We start from the raw sequence: 18,122 nt of genomic DNA on the forward strand, positions 1-18,122 counted from the left end.
CATGCCTTTCTGCTCAGCGAGCACTACAAAAAGATGTGGGATATGCCAAGTCCTGGTCCCCATCATGCCAGTACACTGCCCCAGTACTCCAGCCTTCAGTCAGCTCCAAATCACGCTGTTGCCCAGGTTTGCTTTCAGTTGGGCTTTTTTTGCTCCTGATGTATTGATGACTACAGAGCAGAAGAGAAGCCAAATTACACAAAACTGTCTTGTTCTGATATATTGGGCAGTTAGTTACCATCAGCCCCCAGAGCAAAATAATACCTGGGCTGAGAATAGTGTCAGGACTCTTCACACAGCAGCTGAAACTGTGCCTGCAATTGCAAGTGTGATTTAAGGCTCTCTTGTTCATATACAGCTTTTTGGTACTTCATCCTTTGGCTATCCCAGCTAGGCTGATAAATTTTTTTGTTTGCCATTTCTAAGCGAGAATTAAACCACGTTGGGCTGGAGAAAACCTCTCCTGCTGGAGGAGGAAAACAAAAAAGTTCCTGCAAGACTATCGTAAAGCAGAGATATTGTTAGAACAGTGAAGGATTTTCCCGTAGTTTCTTAGTACCCATCTGCAATAAATTTTTATGAGGGTTTGGAGGAAATAGAGGTCTAGGCTAACCAGCAGGTTCAGTGGTTTGGGAAGCTGTGCAGCATAGTTACTGGCAAATCTTTGTTTTATCCATTCTGACAGGTTCTGCCATATTATACTGGTATTTATTTTTCTAATGCAATATTAGAAACCATTGTCAGGTCATCAGCATTCCCACGGTCTTCCAAAGTATTTTTGTGTCTGCCAAGCATTCCCACCAGACCTATAGGCCTATAGGATGCTATATAAGCTCCTTTAATGGAGCATGTAGTGCTGAACTGTGCTCTGCTGCAACATTCTCGCTCAGAGGAAGAAGTATAAGGAATGAGCTGGTCCCAAGAGTTACGGCTTAAGGATACCACGAGACTTGTATTAAAGACCACCTCTGTTAATAATATGTCTTAAGCCATCATAGCAAAGTAAACCAATATTTTATTTAAAGAAAAGCTTTTTTCCTTTCACTGTTCACTTAAGAAAGGCTGATCAATTAATTCGGTTAATAAGATGATAAGTCATCCTGTTATTGTACTGCGCATGCTATACTCTCTTCAATGTAAATGTTTCATATGTATTTACAAATTAAAAGCTCTTCACTCCTCTAGGTTAAGCAAGTCCCATTGGTTCCATTTTATTTACAGGGGAGCCATGATTAAGGTTGGCCTAAGGTTTGGCCTAAGGCCAAATTTAAAATTCTATCTGAGGATCCCGGGGTAAAGTAGGACTCTCTAAAGTAAGACAGCAGGAGACTCGAATCCATGCCAGCCTCCAGAGGACCATCCTCCAGCTGAGAACAGCTGGAGTGCAGTGTGTGCTGGCCACGTGTCCTCCTTTGCCTTGTCGTTCAGCCCAATGCGAGTCACCTTTCTTTTCCTTTGGGTGAGTGAATGTTTCCCTTCTTCTTTTCCTAAACCGTGGTGGAGCACTTTCAAGAAATGTTAAAAAATAAAATAGAATTAAGTTCACCCATTATTTTGTGAGAATCTTACTTATCTCTAGGAGCTGAAATTATTGATTCTACCAGCTAGTAACATGACAAAAGTCCCAATAATAGGAAATGGTGTCTTGGATGCCGGGTTACCAGCGTCATACGGGGTTGCTTATGCCATACCACAGCGATGCCGCAATGCTCTTGTGCTGCCCTGCTTTGCTAGAGGCTAGGAGATCAAAGCTACATCCATGCTAAATGATTTGAAGTAAACCAGGCCCTTTATTTTCAGACCATCTTAAGGGCTTTTGAAAGCGGGAGGAAACAAAATGACAGTTAATGGATCTAGGAGGGCCTGACCTGAGGATAAGGTTAAGTGGTGTAATAATCTCCATACTGAACTTGGTGCTGTATAGCAGCTTCCCTAATGTGCTTGGTCACAAGGTGAACCACTCTGAGCAAACCTCACAGATTTTCTGCCCATACTGCTTAGAGCAAAGCTTCAGGTTCTGTTAAACACGGGAACTCTACCCTAAAACACTTCCCTTTTTATTTGTTAAAGACTACTTTCCTCCACGTTACACTCACTGATAACCTTGCCATATTTCTCATTCATTTCTGTGCACTGTCCTTTCTTTAGTGCTCTGATATTTGCCTCCAACAGCAAAATCTATTGCATTTTCTAAAGCTAAAACATTTCTTAGTTAGATTATAGGCTTTCTTCTTTGAGAATCATAAACGTTAATGCATGAGTTCTCTTTGTTTGGCTTTGTTGTTAGGGAAGGGAATGGTCTGGCTGAAGAATGTTTCTTTTCAGAGACTGTTGGATGGGCATATCAGTCTGATTTTTTTTTTTCTTCTTTGAAAGAAAGATAAAACTAGCTAATGAATTGCAGAGTTTCTCTAGGCAATGGCCTCTTTATGCTTGTTGTTAAGACCAGCGTAGGCAATATTATCCACAAACCTCATTAAGGAAAAATGTTTTAATGTCCTTCTCTCAGAGACATTACACATGTCTTCCCAGTGCAGGAAAAAATAGCTGAGCTAAATTTGGAATTTCTCTGAAATAAGAAAGAGACTCTCAGCTAAGAGAAGAATCCACAAGGATTTGTTCCCTGATGGCTTGAGAATGATTTGTTTCCAACATGTCCCAACTCAACCCAGCAATATTCTTGGTATACCACTGGGTTGGAGAAGCTCTTTACCTTGCAAGAGTAACACCGACTTACTCCCACTGACAGACAATGGTATTTCAATATGTAGAGAAGCAATAGTCATCTGATTAAAAAAAAAAAACCAAACCAATGAATAGATGTAGGAAAGCTTATTGTGCTGAAGACAAAATGTGAAGGAAACTCTGCTCATGCCTCATGCAGGGCTCATCACTAAGCAAGATGACAGATTTAGTGTCGTCAATTCAGGATGATGTATGAAGTAATAAACATAACTGAAAGTAGCTACATTGAAATACTATATGCTATCTGAATACACTATCTGAAGTTTCAAAAGATCAGGATATGGAACTGATAACAGGATCAGTCAAAAGAAACACTGGGGTAGGAGACCAGCATTTGGTATGTAGACAAGGAAGGACTTTCATCTGAGCTAAGAAAAGCAGATGGAACTTGAATAGTAGGCTACATGGCCAAGTCGATGGCCAAGAAAAATGGAAAGGAATTGAAAAACAGAAAGAATAAAAATAATCCTTCTAAGAAAGTTACTGATCTCCTAGACAGGGTGAAAAGGCTACTAAGAAATGGTTTTGGAAACAGTGGCAGCCGCAATCAAAAAGTCTACTATATTCATAACAAAGGAACGCAGATATTCTGCTCTGACTTGTCTGTGAGCTGTACAAGTAAGAAGGGAAGTACAATTAGAAGTTTGAGAGAGATTTACAAAATAACCCCCCCCTTTTAAATTTAGGTGCTCATATGAGTGAAGGAAAGGAGGGAGGGGATTCAGAAGTGGATGCAAGTTGTTTATAATGCAGGCATTAAAGATAGTATGGTTTTGTTTTGTTTGCATTCAGAAAAGACATCCGAATAACCTGTCATCTCAGCCAGTCGTTCCATAAAACTCATTCTTCTTTCCTAAAGAAGTCATGTGTGATTGATCTCTGAAGCAACTGCTGAGTTACAAGCCCACAAATAACATCATGGGATTTCTGTCTGTTAATGTTCTCCAGCAAGCTTAGCCTTTTCATTTAATTTAGACTGTAGTTGTCAAGGCTCATGTTTTCAGCTCTGGAAATCCTTTGTGTGGCCCATTGAGTTGGCCAAGGGAATCACTGTATAAATACACTTAAAGGATTTTGTGTCAAGGGATCTTCTCTCCTATTTAAGCCTCAAAAGGTCCATGTATCTTCAGTTTGGTTGATTTCCCTGAACTGAGGAGGAACACAATAGTGCAGAGAAATCACACTCATCCCAACCCACAAGATGGGTAATAATTGAAAGCCTAATGATCATGCATTAGCACCTCAGATTGACACAGCAGTCTGGAAGGAGAAAAAAAGATTTTGTGTCCTTGATGTCTCTATTTTATGGTACTATAAGACCTAGGAGGAGCTCACCACTCTGAACCCATTCTCAGTGTTCATTCCCATAGGCACACTTTCTGACCAATACCTGAGTACCCTTAACTCTGCCCTTCTAGAAGAGCAGTCACAAATGCCACTGATTTTATTCCACCTTGTGTATCAGAGATCTAGAAAAATGTAATACCCTTCTTTGTTGAAATAGTTTTGAACATTTTGCCATTTATATAAGCATGTAAATTGACTAAATCAAAGATGCATAGAGATAAAAGAACACTTTTTAGAAAACCACAAAGCAAAAAAACATAATAAAAGGAAGCATGAATCTGATTTAAAAACCAAAGGTGCTGAAAATATAACAAAATAGATTAATCTATTCTTGATAAGCACCTTGATTTTAAGTTCTAAAGCATTATATATCCCTAGCAGGGAAAAAAAAAAACGTGAAAGAAATAAATTCAGTCTTAATAAAACAATAAGAAGTATAGCAGAAAGGATAATTAAACATTGGAAATGACTTATGGATCACTCTATATATCTTTACAGAAAGAAAATATCCAAATTACCTCAGCTTTAATAATCATATTCCTAGTGACTGCAGATGAGGAACTTTAAAATGTATGTGTAAGACTGGAAATGGTTATAAAAGATCAGAGGCTTTCAAAATTCACTGTGTACCAGGTCTAGTGAGTGCAATGCCAAGAGTAATATATGAAATCTGATCTGACAGTTTCATAATTTTCCTTTGTTTGAGGAGATCCCCATGCAATGAAAACATACAGCATTGTGCCAGAACTGAAAGAAACAGTTAGTGGAAAGGACTCGGAGGTAATGACCACTAGTCAGCTTCTCACTGGCAAAGTATAAAAAGAAGATGAAGAATTAATTACATTAAGAAATCCCAAGGAACATGGTTTAGATTAAAGGATGCTCGTTTTAACCAGTCGTCTGGAAGGTTGATGTAGCACTGTTCATGCAGATGTTTGGAAAGTATTTCACAAACTCTAATTTTGGAGAGTGTTTCTAAAGGCTGTTGCTCTTCCACTGCTCTGTGCCAACTCCAATTTAGCTTAAGTATAAAATAGAAAAAATAATAGAAACTACAGCTTCTAGTTAAACAGGAGGGGTCTTTTTAAAGAAACACAATAAAACATAAGATATTATGGTCCAAATCCTGTAGATCCAGAATCTATAGTAGATTGGCAGGTCCCCTTTTACCTATAAGCAACAAAAATGAAGTAAAATCCAATCTGTCAAAACTCAGCAGGTTTACTTCAGTCCCTTGGCTCATACTGGCTACATGTGAACACTGCACAGAGCAGTAAATGGCGATACTGAAATCTTGGAGTTCAGACCTGGCTGTGTGGTTTATCTTTAAAAATCTGGTTCTGTATTACTCTCTGGCTGGTAATTTTTAGCAGGACTGTGCACCTGTAACAGCTCTTTCTTTTCTTGGTGCCTCAGTCCATCTCCATTGGCAGTTTCTGATATATTCAGAGCTCCACTGTATTCACTAAACATTAAGCACACAAAGAGATTACTTAAGTAATCTCTCATAAAGGAGTAAGACAGAAATGTCAGATATATGTTTCTGAAAAGGGTGGCCTACCTTCCTTGTGAGCTTATGACAATCATAAGTGGCTTTAAGACATTTCAAATCAGGGTGTGCCAAGGTGAAACTGAAAGTTCAGTCATAAGGTAGAGTAGGTTTGTTTCTGCTCTGTATCCTGTTCCAGCAAGTACCATAGCAACCATTCCCAAACGTATTCTGTTCTCAAAGCCGGAAAAATTAGGAGGAAAACGGTTGTGATCTTGACCTCTCCACAATGTATTAATTCAGTATTGCACAAGTCAGAGGAAATGTCTGTGTCCTTGGAGGTGGCCCATTCTGCTAGCAATTCTTTATAAATAAGTGACCTAAAGTGACAGATGAGGAAAAAATGTCTTGCAGTGTTAACATTTGTACACTTGTACAGTAGAGATGAGAAGGGGCTCAGTGCTCGAGAAATTAAGTTCTGCTGGCCTGATCTGGCTCAGCTTGGGATGGAGCCGGAGGACCATCCCTGGAGCCTCTGCCACTGACAGTAGATGTGCAAAAAGGAGGCGGTGGGGCGAGGGCAGCAGCACGAAGCAGTGTGGAGTCAGAAGCAGCGAGTGATGGGAAGAAGAAGGATGAGGAGGCAGGTGGAGGAGGGGAGGTATGAAGGGGAAAGAGAAGGTTTTGCCAACGAGTTTTGGTACAAAAACACTGGGAATCTCTGAGCCTGTGCTTGGGCCAAATTCTGGGCCAATGCTCTGGGGTTCTGTTAATTAATTTTGCAACTTCTTGCTAAAATTCCGTCTTTCTGTTGATGAGGAGCTTTGAGTACTCTTCAAGTTGAAGGGTGAGAGCTTCCTCTTCTCTCAAACAGAAATAAACCTTGCTTGCTAGTGCCAGTTCAGCTTTGAAAAAGGAACAAGCCAGCTCTGACTGCTTATGTTCTCTATGCTACATTTTCCTGCAATGGGCAGAGTCCACTCTCCCTCTTAGAGCACTTTTCAAATGATTTCTCTTCCTTCTTTCTCTACCTTCGAGGTATCAGGCCAGACCCAGGGCCAGGTTCTGCAAGGAGAAATGCTTAATGTTGCTTTTCCCCTGCCTGCTCCTTCTTTCTGACTTCATGCATTTTTGTGTATCTTTTCTGATCATTTCTCAAAGTCCCTCTCTCTCTCATTGTCTGGAAAAGGTGTTACCTAATGGCAATACCCCAGTGAGACAGTTTCTCCTTTACTATCCACATTTCCTTGTCGCAAGTGCAAGATGGGATGAGGGATGACTCTTGTGTTAATGAAAGAGAGCGAAGTTTCCATTGACTTCGCGGGGGTCAAACCTTCACCCTCGGGGACCTATTGGTAGAAATGGGAGGGAATTTCCATTTTCACAGAGAATTTGCAATCCCTTAATTGTGTTGAAAACCTCAAATATTTTCTTCACAGGGCAAAGTTCATATCTTATTTCAGATGAATGTAGTGGCTGAGCGTCAGCTGCTGCTGGAAAACCTTTAGAAGTTACTTAAAACTAAAACAGGCAGAAAGGAGAAGCAGGGTGGGAAAGGGTTGTTTGCTGTTAAACACTAACACAAACCAAGCTGGGCTTTTTGTCTGTTCCCTTCCCCCATTTTGTTCACACAGTCCTCTTCACCCTTCAGACAGGCTTAGAATGCTAATTTTTGTAATCACTTGGAGAATGAAAACTATTGCAGAAATCAACTTTAATATTATTTTAAACTTTGGTTAATGAGCCTGGATCCACACCTATAAATAAACTCCTAATCTTTCCCTTCTTAACTTCCAAGAATAGCAGTTCCCACACCCTATACAACCTGACACATTCAAATTCAAAGCAAATATTTGAAACCATTTTCAAAAAGGGTTGTTTTAATACAAACTGGCAGGTGGTTTTTATGAAGAAATGGTTTTAAATAAAAGTCTAGTTGTCCTCTTTTCACAGATGTTTAGGATTTCTCTTCACACAGCAGCAGATGATACAGATGCTCAGAATGATTCAGTGAAATGATACTGTAATGATAAAGCTCAGATCGGCTTTATTCTTTGTTATACTTTCCACCATTTTCTGAACTTGAGGCATTCAATTACTCTGTTTTTCTCGGGTAAAATCTGTATGCATGTAGCCCTCAGTTAGCACTAACAACAATGTGAAAACCTTCACACATCAAAGATGTGACTACGTGCTTTTGTCTATTCTAATGGTTTGAGAGAAAATCTTGATAAATCAACGTGGTAGTGTGGGGTTTTTTCCCTTTTCCTCTTTCTTAAGTTTTGTTGCCTTGATTAGATAAAAAATAATAGGGGGCTGTCAATCTGTTTTCTTTTCAGGTCTTCTCTGTCTCTTTCTAAATTAGTTACAGCCTGCTTTTTGTAGCTTTATAGCCAGCCTGACCTAATTTAATTACCATGACTTGTGTGGCTTAAAGATAAATAGTTTTATTCAGTCTGCCTACTTTTGTATAAGTTTTCCCTTTCACACATCTCTATATTTTGGCATTCAGAATTCTTTTCCTCTGTTCTTTGGTTGGTTAACACAAGGTTAGTTTTATATCATTGTCCATATTTTCACAAAAAGGCCTTTGATGCTGTTCTGCTTAGTCCCTGCTTTGCTCTGTCTGTGTGCTGTGAGTCTGTGGGCCTTTGTGGGACACAAACGAACATTAGCTGGGTCTCGGAAGCATGGGGTGGAAAATACATACTCATGCCCATCATGAGGTAGAAATCCTCAAAGTATCAAAGCTTGTTCCTATACCGGCTACTGTCTAAGATTTTTTCTTATTTGAGGAAAATACTTCAGAAATCAAAGCCTGAGACACTGCAGAGAGAGGAAGATTGGAAGAGCCAGGGTGGTGCGGATGGACTGATTACCACTCTGTTCTAGCAAAAACGCTTGACAAGGAAGTACAAATCTCCCACTCATCACGGGTTATATTTTTGTTCATTCCAGGTTTAAAGGGCAAATGAAGAGTAGTAAAGCTTCCAGGATTACGATCAGGCGCTCATCAGTAATAATGAGCTTAATAAAAAAATTAATTAAAAAACCCCCAAAACACTAGTTCTGCTTGTAGGTTTTTTCATTCAAAGGATCCTTTGAAATTATGTGGTAGGATGGGATATGTGCTGTGCTTGAGAACAAGAAATAAACTTCTAAAATCAGAGCTGTGTTCTTAATAGACATGACTTCCCATAGGTGCTGCAGTAGTACTTTGCCTGCATTGGAAAGCTTCTGTCTTAAAACAAGCTGCCCCAGAATGGGACTTGCACAAAACATCTGACAGCAAATGTCTTTAAATAAAAACCTGCGTGTGCTGAGCTATCCAGAAATGCATGAAAAATTTCGCCACTCCTTCACAAAGGTAATTCCGAAAAATGACACTGGCAAAAGGAAGGTGAAGAAATACATTTAAATGGCATTTCACTTTTCAACCGTTTCAAGTCATTTGTACAAACCCATAAAAAGATGTTTTGTTCTGCAGATGAATCAAAACGGGTATCATTAAACCAAGCTCCAGAGGAACTATGCAAACAGTACCTGAAAATAAATACAGCCAGTCTTTGTGCACCAGCTAGAATCATGCTATAGATACAAACTAGAAACAGTATTTACATGTGTTAACACCTACAGCAAGAGAAGAGTCCATTGACCCTTCCATGCTTGGAAAACGGAGAGGTGGATCATTTCTTTTCTGTCATCTTTAACTAGAAAACCCTATGGAAGAAATGAAGGGGCAACCAAAGGAAGATGCATTTGATTCCTGTTTATACTAAAATAACCCAACAGTGCTGGGATGGATTTTTCATAAACATCCACTGGTGCCCTGCCTCAGCTCCTCTTAAAGCCTGTGACTGGCTTCAATAAGCAAAGAGTTTGATTATTAGTCACTTCTTTTGAAAAAATAAAACAACACTCACTGACTACCTTACCATTATCTAGTTCTTCCCTTCACAAACAGTACCAAACTAATTAAGAAGCAGCCATCTCTGAAGTGCAGTGCTACATCCACTCAGAAAACAAGCTGCTATGACTCTGGAAAGAGACTGGCTGAGGTCACTGGGGCAAACCCCTACTGTTGTTTTTGTTGGGTTAAAAAAAAAAAGAAAAAGAAAAAGAAAAAAAAGTCCTGCTGAGAAGATAAGGTTTTAAAGGCTCCTCAGATAGATGCAGACACACGGGAAACTTTATGGCACACTGTTAATCTTTCTTAGAAAGATGAAGTGTTGATGCGACCTTGATGAAATGTGAAGCTGCCATTTGGAAGGGGAAAAAAAGAGGAGACTAGAGTGCTTCAAATACACCTTTTTCATCACCAAAGTACACCTCTCACACTGAGACTCTCTTTTCACTAAGAGAAAAATGCTTATTTTGATTTCTAATGTATGGTGTTGCTCGCTTGAATTAAGCTGTTTGAAGTTGCCCACTCCCACCCCCTCTCCTAAGAGATTTGTCAGAGTGGGTCCCTCTTTACAAGCTTGGAAATCATGTTTCTTGGCCTTCTGCTGAGCTAGCACCAGTGGTGCTGGTAACAGGTCAGCTGTAGCCAGAATTTTGTGTCTTCTCTATCATGGAAGATAACTAAGAATAAATATGTCCACACTCATGTCTAGACAGTGATGAACGTCCATTAATTGGTTAGCTTTCCCAGGCATTTGTTTCCCTCCTTAGTCATGGACCAAACAGGAACCTCCACTTCACGGACTTCTACTACTGGCTCAAAATTGCTGCAGCCATGCAAGACAACTTACCAGTCTGGTAGAGACTCACTCCACAGATTTGGGGGTTTTGGTTTTTTGGGGTGTTTGCACATTTTTAAAGAGTATCTAAAGCATAAAGATGGCATAAATATTGAACTAAATGTGCTGGCTCACTCAACCGAAATGCAACTGTATTCCTGTGCCTGATCCAGATCACATTTGCATCACTGTGTGCATCAGCAAAGATTTTGTATTAACAATTATGGAATCACAGCCTGAAACTGCACAATGTAAGAAGTAATTTAGTTTCTTCATCTTTGTAGGACAAAGTCACTTGATAGATCTCTGGCGTATAGGTCTGTGGAATTTATTGGCATTTAGTCTGAATCTGATTAATAATGATAATATGCTCTAAATACTAAAAATAAAATATTAAAAAAACCCCTAACTTCTCTACAGATTACACTGTGACATAAGTGGATATAAGATCTCCAGTAACATAACTTTGCAGTATGAAAATGCCTTCAGGCTGCCCAAGGATACAAATGCTTTACACAGAGATATGTCCCCTATACACATATCCGTGAAGTTCACGCCAAGAACGTTGACAAATCCTTCTATTAAAGTGTCCAACAGGGTAAAATACAGAAAGCAAGCAACCAGCTTATACAACTACAAAATCCTACTTAAAAGAATGGATTGTGATGTTTCTTATTTTCTGTCAAAAGGGAGAAGGATTGATCAGGAAAACATGAGTGATAATAAATATTAAAAAAACTGATTAAGTTTTTGTTACATTCCTGTAATCACTGCATTTTTTTAAATAATCTCACATGTGACATTCAGATGGATGTTAGTATCATTGTACAAAGACCATCTCCATATAAATATATAATGTTTTGCCTATGAACAGTAAATACATTTTGCAGTAGTTTAAAAATAATTCTGTTGAGGCTTACTGCAGTTTTTAATACAAACGTAGATACATAATTTAAAAGTGTCATTTCATGCTTTATCTTGATACTGCTAGAAGAGCCTCCGGCCCTTTTTTAAAAAGGCATCTACGTGGGTTTAAAAAGAGTATATTTGAGGTCATTAGCAAAGGAAATTGCTACCATTAATTCTGACCTACCACAGGTTTTAAAAGAAAGAACAAACCGTGAAACTTAAAAGAAAACCCAACAAATGTGTTTTATGAATCCATGTGCAATATTTTGGTTACAATGAAATAAAATGCTGATATGTGCCAGACACCCTGAAGTTGCTCTCCTGTGACTAATTCTTCTGAGCTAGTTTTTAAATTAATCTCCCAGTGCTTGGCCTCTTCCCACCCTTGTTATTAAACTAACAAAAGCAGTTTATACCAACCACACTATAAGCAAAGAAGTAAAATAAAAACTCTTTCAAGCATTTGCTTCGCCCTGTTGTTTGCCATTCACTTTACCTAAAATCACATTGATGTTGTATTAAATAAAATTCCATACATAAAATTGTATTTCAATATATAAAATGTTTTGTTTCCAAATGTGATACTCAAATGCCTTGTTTGGGTATTGTTGGTCTATTTATCTGAAGGGAATATTCCTAAGCACCTTAGATGAAACTAATCTGAATAGTTGCAGAGTTCCCAGGAAGCTGATTTGCTTCAGAACAGAAGTTTACAACATTTCTGTAGGTGCAAAAAAAAAAAAAAACAAAACCAAAAACCCACAACAACCCACAACCCTTCATATGAACTTTTCAAGAAATATTGCAATCCTCAGCAAAATCACAATCAATGCATTTTGATAAAGTGCTCAAAACTTCAGGGCCTGAGGCCATGTTTCTCATATAAATAGAGAAAGGAGGAATTTGGAGAAATCCAGTCTGAGACATCTGAGTGGTTCAGCCAGGCTTTCCCACTGTCTTTTTTATATTTAATGATCTTTATTTGGAACTTTTCTTTGACTGAACTGGTATATAATTTCAGAGTGCCAACTCAAGAATACAAACAGACCAGAGTTCGACAGTTGAGGCAGTGCCTATCCTTGCCTTTAGCCCTACCTCCTTCCTGTGTGCCACTGCCTCTGGGAAGGAAAAGGTGAGCCAGAAGGGACAGGTAAGCAGTTCCTGAATGGCTCAAGCTCAGTTTACTATGGTAACTTACATCTACAGTTCTGATAATAAAAAAAAAAATTAACACTCTGTATGGTAAAGAAGGCACCAGTGGTGGATAAGAACAGCAGAAGCAGGTACACAGAAAATAGGATAGGAAAGATGTGTGGGACATGGAAATCTATGCTGAAGGACTGGAACAAGAGTAACTGGCCTCCTCGAGAGGTTCTTCTGACAAAGGCAAGGCGTTCTTGGCAACCATGACTGATCACTTCTGCTCTTCTTTCTAGGAAGGTGTAGATGTGCTTCTTTTATCTGTCCATAGTATTCAGATTTTAAATGTTTCACAAAAGGCTACTTCTTCCAGTATGAGAGTGCAATGGTCCTTGATCTCAGTTAGTGTCTATAGATATTTTCATTTTACCAAAAGTAATATAAGAAGAGCAACCACAGATGAATTTTAGAAAAGGTCATTCCTTATTTACGTATCTGTCTTTGTTATATCCTGTACAAAAATTATGTCAGAATGAGATATGCTATGAAGAAAAAAGTATAGATCAATTCACTGATCTGTATATGGGTCAAACACCGACTGCATTTGGCAGAAGTGCACATCTGATCACTACTGCAGCCAGATTCGAGAAAATAAAGGGCAGAATATGGCATAGATTCCACTGCTCTGATCATGCACAGAAACCAGCTGATATTTTGAGGTTCTGAGGTTACAACATGTGGCTCTTCTAAAGAGCAGACTGCAACCTTGAGGGGTTTGTTTTGTTTTCTTTTTCAGCTGAAATCTGACATGCATTATATGTGAACATTTGGAAGTCATATTGTTCATTATGCATTACACATAATTGCTTTAACTTTTGTAGTATGCAGTCATTAAACTGACTTTCAAAATAATAGAGCACTTAACAAAACCCTTACCGACATGTGACCCAATAAAGACAAATGAGCGTGGTGTCTAACTTTACAAACACTGTTTACTTTAGTGTAGATGCGTACATCCCCTTTTTAAATCAGTGGTGATGCTTGCAAACAGAAGGGGTGTATAGGAAGCAGGCCACATTGTGATCTATGAACAGATATACACATATAAGTATAAATTATTTCTGGCACAGATTTATTTTACTCAAGATTCTCTGAACAGCAGGGAGAGATCCGATATGTGAAACAGTAGGCCCCAGCCAATTAGTCTGTGACAGATAAGAAACTGTCCTTAATTTGTGCTGTTGGGTTTATATGTGGTTTGTTACTTCAGTGATTTCATGTTCCCCTCTGACTTCACTGAAATCCAATTTTTATCAGCTGGGATCCTGGCCTTCTTTCCAGGTGCAGCAAAGAAATATCCCATTTGGAAGGAATGAAGTATATGTGGGCCTTGCCTCTGTCTTATGGGAAGGAATGCTTTTGTAGTTCTACTCCTCAAAAAATCTGTGAACAAGGAAACAAACTAATTTATTATACACACAAGTGTACCCTTTCAAAGCACCACAGGGGAACTCAACCAAGTAACATCCATTAGTATCTGTAACAGCAGCAAGACCCAAGTATGCTGCTTTGGAAATTTGCCTTGCCATAGTTGTGCAGAAAAGGTTCCTTTAAAAATAGTCAAGAAAAGTTTAGAAAATCTCCTACATCATTAATATCTTGCATTGCTTTTGATATCTGTGCATTACTACATTCTCAAAGTTAAGAAAAGTAAAGTTTTTCTAAGACAACATCCCCAAGGTACATAAAGACCCGTGGGGTATGTTAGATTGTTGAGATGGCAAATTCACTCCATACATTAGTTCATGCTCCAGACAGAGGAACTTCTAAAAATTTAGACTAGTACTTGCATCATTCCACCACATCAGGAAAAGCAGCATCTCACACTTTCCTCAGTAAGAATTTAAGAGCATAAATGCAAACTTTCATTTACACCCATAGAAAAAGTCAAAGATTCCCATGTTTCTTTCCCTTGGATTTTGTGGCTCTGTATAGAAAGAACTAGGAAGGCTTCATCTTATGGAGTGGAAGGAGACGGAGATTATGGGAGTGGAAGGAGAAGGAAGGAAGGAAGGAAGGGGGAGCAACACTGCACATCTTCCAAGAGCTGAAGAAGAGGGATGACACTCAGGAGCAGCTGGGAGTGAAGAGCAGCTGCTTTTCCCTGGGGCAAGAGCTCCAAGGGACGGCTCTTAGTTTCCACGGCTCCTCCAGTTTGGGAAAGACACTAGACCTTGCCATCCTTGGAGATTCACTGATGGGAGAGCGGTGGCTGTTGAGCATTAGTGGTTGTAGGTGAATTCTGAGCTCAGGAATGCCTGATAGTTGTACTTGGTCCTGAAAAGTCTCTGACCAAGAAAACCAGCTCATTTATTAGACAGGCAGGAATGTAGCCTGGTGAGCTCAGAAGCTGGGGAAATGGCTATTCTAGCTAAGCAACTGTTACTGACCAAGGGTCTGGCTTCTGCAGCCAGCAGGATTCCTCATTAGTTCTGACCTCAGATCTGCTACTGAGGTATACAGTTTCTAGTACTTAAAGTAGAATCATAGAATAATTTAAGTTGGAGTGAACCACTGGATGTCATCTAGTTCAAACCCTTGCTCAAAGCATGGTCAACTTCAAAGTTAGATCAGGTTGTTCAGAGACTGTCCTGTCAAGTTTTGAGGATCTCCATGGACAGAAATTCCGTCACCCCTCTGGGCAACCCTTCCTGTGTTGATCCACCCTCATCATGAGCATCTGAGAGGCACGGATGATCTAGAAGACCTTACCTCTTACAGAAGGAAGATACTGCTGAGCAGCAGATGAGCCAGCTCCTGAGCCAGCTTGCTCCATGCTACTGGCATGTCCCCATTTCAACAAAGGGGACAGCTCTGAGGGAATTGGATGCCATCCCTTTCCACTTGTTTTGGTCAGTGGGGACTGAGACAGGAAGATTCAGAATCACTCAGAACAGACTTGAGTGAGGACTCCATAGTCCCATTTTACATGGTCTTGTGGGTGTACAAGGAAGCACTCCTACGGTGATATTTCATATCATTGGACTCAAGTGACCTCACCAGGACGTTTGCAGAAGACCATGCCTTCTCCTCCCCTCCTCTACTTGCTTTCCACACAAAGCAAGCCATGTGTGTTGGGTGGCCGGAGGACAGTCCTCTGGGTGCTATAGAGATTATTGGCTCCACAGACGGAAACAGCCTCAGTGAGCTGGTATAGAAAATACTAGACCAACTGTTCTAGGAAGCAAGAACTACTTTCTCATATACTTTTATCTTAAATTAAAAACTAAAAGCCCTGGCACAAAAAAACCAAAAACAAACAAACAAACAAAAAACAAAACAAAAAAAAAAAAGAGATTTACAGTTCTTTTTGGTACAGTAGAGAAAGAACTATTTTGGAGGCCTTACAGGAGGGATTTTTTTCTGTCTTCTTCTTCTTGTTAACTTGATTTATTTGTATGTATCCTTAGAAGTCTCAGTCAAACTTCACACAAAAATTGTTTCCAACAAAAGAGGTTCATGCTTCTGGATAGAAAACAAGTAAAAACTCAGATTCAAATTCCTCCTTTACTTCTGTGACCTGGGGCAACTACTGCTGCCTTTTAAAATATGCGTACTTCTCCTGTCCCTGGTGATTGTTATTAATACAGTTTAGGGAAAGTGGTGATAAAGATCAATCCCCTGCCCAGAAAAGAAACATTAACTGCTTCTTTCATGTCCTCCATAGTGAGTGAGCAGCTACAGTTTCAAATGATCCCCAGATGTTTACTACTTCTTGTGCTCAAAAGCAGTTTAGGTTTTCTCCAGAGCAGCTGTGCCATGTTGGGTATTTCTGGTTATCCTGCAGACTTCAACCTCTTGTCCTCTGAAGAAAATGTAAAGGTCAAACAGAAAACCTGTGTGGTGTAGAAGTCCCCAGTGAAAAATAAACCAAGGATGGTCTCTTACCATTGGCCAACTTAATCTACGCCTCTGCATGCTAAACAAAATATTCGAGGAATTCCTACAGAGATGGGTATGTGAACATTACAGGCTTTTCACTTAATTACAGAAAAGTTTAATGATTCTAGTAAAAGAATAAATCGCTGAGGTCTCTCACAAGAACCATGCTATTTTTCTGGTTCTTTACAGCAGTGTTTTCCTATTTCTTACTCAGAGCTCGGACTTATCCTCCCTAATTCCTCCTGTCTGGAGTCCTTTCTTCATGTGGTCACAAATTTCTGCCACTTTGGCCATTACTGGGATCTATGTTCATTGTGTGCCCCAGCATGACTCCCTGCAGTCAGGCCTGCTTTCTCCTTCTGAGCTGAAATAGATGCAGAGAGGGTGACAGGGCTGACTGGTTAGAGAGTAGACGCACACCAGAGGCAGAAAGGCATTTTCTTAAATGTGGGAATTGATCATGATATTTGCCTAACCTCAGGCTTGTGAAGCATGGTGTCGAACAATGGCAGTAAGCCACTGGTAACAGCTGAGGAACTAACTCCAACTTTAGTGGACTTTTTCAAAGTTTATGGCCTCCTCGCGGAATCTCTGGTTATGCAGCTACAATAATGACATGGATGGAAGTATAAAGAGATTAGTACTGTTCAAATAGATTTCAGGGCCAGTGTGGCATAATGTGGATTTGGAATCAGGTGGTATCTGTTATATATCTGGAATCAGCAGATACTTGTTATCTGTTCTATTATCTTTGGTCTGGCCTCTGAATGCAGTGTGACCTAGGTAAGTTCACTCTTTTCCATGTCTCTGAGCTAGATCCAGAAAGATCCAGAAGATCCAGAAAACTAGAGCAGATCAAACTCCTACTTATCTTTAAAAAAGAAGGGGGAAAAAAAAGGCATCTCAGGAAATTATAGTATAGACAATCTAATTTGACTATCTGAGAAAACATCTGGAAAAATTACTACAATCAATTTACAGGCACCTACAGTACTGTAAGCTGAAAAGCAAAGATTTATCAAAACCAAATGCTTACTTAGCTTACTTTCCTTCATTTAAAACTGGCCTGGTGAAGAGTGGGAGGATTACAATGCAAATTTGCATGGTGTAACAAAGTTTTTGACACAGTCCAACATACAAGTCCCAAAAACAAATTGGGAGAGATGGTTAAGATTAAATAACAGATGCACAATTGTTCGAGGAAAGAAATACTCAGAAACTTGTTATCAGTAGTTCACTTGCATACAAAGAGATACTGAACAGGAGAGTCTACCTTGTGTACATAGTGTACATATGACAGTATAATATTTTACAACAGTAGCAAACAGTAATTACAATATTAACATTAATAAACAAGGTCACAAAAATGCCTTCCAAAGCACATCATTTTCTGGAAACATTTAATGTGACGGAATAGATTATTTTCTTGAATTTAAAATATATTCTTTACTGCCTTTCTGGGTTTTTTTGATCAGATTGTTTCTTCTTAGAACAAACACGGAAAAGCATAAATTCCAAGTTTTACCATTTACCACGTCAGCTGGTCCTGTGGTCAGTGAAACTTACCTCCATTAAGGAAAATCCTACGTGGGACTGGCAAGTCAGGTAACCAGGAACCACAATAAGGAGGAGTGAGCACAACGTTCTGCTTTTTACATATAGATTATTCTCTAATGCCCTAGAGAGTGACTGCAGTGAGGTCTTCTACTCTTACACAGTTGAAAAATGCATTGTTTTAGAGATTAAATAGTGCTTATATTAGAAAGCTATATATTACACAAAGAGAAAATGTTGGCTACTAAACCTGA

General features: G+C 39.3%; 1 long non-coding RNA gene across 9 annotated transcripts in view; it reads right to left on the reverse strand.

Moving 5' to 3' along the window:
• The window catches only part of LOC140651735 (uncharacterized), a 105,748-nt gene that overhangs the window by 41,939 nt on the left and 45,687 nt on the right, over window positions 1-18,122 (reverse strand). The gene's annotated exons all lie outside the window — the stretch shown is intronic.

This window comes from Ciconia boyciana, chromosome 5 (genome assembly GCF_034638445.1).
Source record: "Ciconia boyciana chromosome 5, ASM3463844v1, whole genome shotgun sequence".
NCBI lineage: Eukaryota > Metazoa > Chordata > Aves > Ciconiiformes > Ciconiidae > Ciconia > Ciconia boyciana.